The 2242-nt window shown below is 39.6% G+C and overlaps 1 non-coding gene across 1 annotated transcript; it reads left to right on the forward strand.

Annotated features, from left to right (window-relative positions):
- Positions 1 to 687: 687 nt before the first annotated feature.
- LOC112719363 (small nucleolar RNA R71) lies at positions 688 to 794 on the forward strand. Its single transcript, XR_003161666.1, has one exon. It is a non-coding gene; the product is annotated as a small nucleolar RNA R71 (small nucleolar RNA).
- The last annotated feature ends 1448 nt before the right edge of the window (positions 795 to 2242 follow it).

The following is a 2242-nucleotide window of genomic DNA, read 5'->3' on the forward strand; positions in this document are numbered from 1 at the left end:
TTGGCTTGCACTTTTTCCTTAAACACCTTATTGTCTTGGACTTCTCTACATATATCTTTAAGTAGAGTCTCAATCTTTGAAAGTATATCCTCGGTTAGTGATGATGGATTGAGATTAGGTGGTTGAGAAGGGTGGTTAGGTGAGTGTTGATAGGATCTTTGTGAGGTATGTTGGTGAGTTGCATTGTTATTAGAATTGAGGTTGTGGCATCTCTGGTCTTGGCCTTTGTCTTATTGATTCCCCCATCCAAAGTTAGGGTGATTTATCCATCCAGAGTTGTAAGTTCTGGAGTATGGATCATGGATTTGTCTAGGTGAGTTTCCAACATAGTTGGCCTGTTCCCAATCACCTTCTTCTCATATATTCACTCCTTTTTGAGCTGGTGATGAAGTGATAACTGCTGCAACTTGGTTTTCTTCCACCTTCTTGGTAAGATCTGCTAGCTGCTTGGTGATCATCTTATTTTGAGCTAGCAATGTATCCATGCGGTTCAGCTCCATTACTCCTCGAGTGTTACTTCTTTCAGAGGCATAGAAGTAGTCATTCTCAGCTACTGTTTCAATGACATCTATGGCTTCTTCAATGGTTTTCTTCTTGTTTAGAAAGCCCACTGATGAATGGTCTACAGCCTTCTTTGACTCATAAAAAATACCTTCATAGAAGATGTGAAGTTGAACCCATTCATTGAACATATCTGGTGGGCATCTTCTTGTTAAGTCCTTAAACCTCTCCCATGCCTCATAGAGAGTCTCACCATCTTGTTGCCTGAAAGTTTGCACCTCAGCTCTCAACCTATTAATTCTTTGAGGAGGGTAGAATCTTGCCAAAAACTTATTCACCACTTCTTCCCAATTTGTTAAGCTCTCCTTTGAGAAGGATTCAAACCACTTGGATGCTTTGTCCCTGAGTGAAAAGGGGAACAAAAGCAGCCTATAGACATCGGGTGGACTCCATTAGACTTCACAGTATCACAAATTCTCAGGAAGGTGGTTAGATGTTGGTTGGGGTCCTCTTGAGCACTTCCTCCAAATGAGCAATTGTTCTGAACAAGGGTGATGAGCTGGGGTTTTAATTCAAAGTTGTTGGCATGTATGGTGGGCTTTTGGATGCTACTTCCACAGTTTCCTGGATTTGGATTGATGTAAGAACCTAGAACTCTCCTCTCTTGCCCAGCATGATTTGCAGGGCCTTCCCTAGCATGGTTGTGAGCCTCTCCTTCATGATTATTTTCCAAATTCTCCTCCATGTTTGTTTCAAAATACTCTTCCTCTTCCTCAGCACCAACAACTCCTTTCCCTCTTGCTTCCCTCGTTAGTCTCCAGAGGGTCCTTTCTGGTTCTGAATCGAAGGAAGTTGAAGCTCCCCCTCTTCTCCCTGTCATACAACTAACAAAGCACACAACAAGAGATGAAATGAAGAGATTATTCTTGTTAGAGTGATTGTTAGTGTGAGTGGTGCAAATTATCAAATAGTTAGTAGGTTAGTAATCAGAATTGTAAATAATAACAAAAAAAGAAAGAAAACAGAGAGGGTATAGAGGGTGAGGAAGAAACTAAACAAACTGAAGGTAAACGACTAAATAAGGTAAACAAACAAAAGAAAAAATGCTCAATCTAGTGAATTTCCAACTTGATCATTGTTGATACAAAATCAATCCCCGTCAACGACGCCATAAACTTGATGCACGAAAACTTGTCTCTCAACAAATTTCCCTTCGGCAAGTATACCGAATTATCGTTAAGTAAAAACTCACAATAGTGTGAGGTCGAATCCCACAGGGATTGATTGGTCAAGCAACTTTAGTTGGAAGAGTATGCTAGTTAAGCTAAACAGAATGTAGTTTGAGAATTGCAGAAAATTAAATGGCAGGAAAGTAAATAGCAGAAAATAAAGTACAGAATCTTAGATGGGGATTTGGGGAAATGAGCATAGAAATAAATGGCAGAAAGTAAAGAGAATGTGTAAGATCAGAAATGGGGAATTCATTGGGCTCAGGAGATGTCGTATTCTCCGGATCAAATTCATTTTCATCTCTTCCTCAATCAAAGCATTTATTGATCTCCTTGGCAATCTTAGGTGATTGGGTTCCAATTCCTTGGCAACCCAATCTCTCTAAGCTTGAACAATTGCCTAATTCCTTGATTTAATTTCTCATGGGAAGAGATGAAGTGTGGTCTTATGACAAGTCATCATATACCCATTTTTAAAGCTAATTTCACTTGTTTTATTAATCTTTATGCAC

Source organism: Arachis hypogaea, chromosome 10 (assembly GCF_003086295.3).
Source record: "Arachis hypogaea cultivar Tifrunner chromosome 10, arahy.Tifrunner.gnm2.J5K5, whole genome shotgun sequence".
Lineage (NCBI taxonomy): Eukaryota > Viridiplantae > Streptophyta > Magnoliopsida > Fabales > Fabaceae > Arachis > Arachis hypogaea.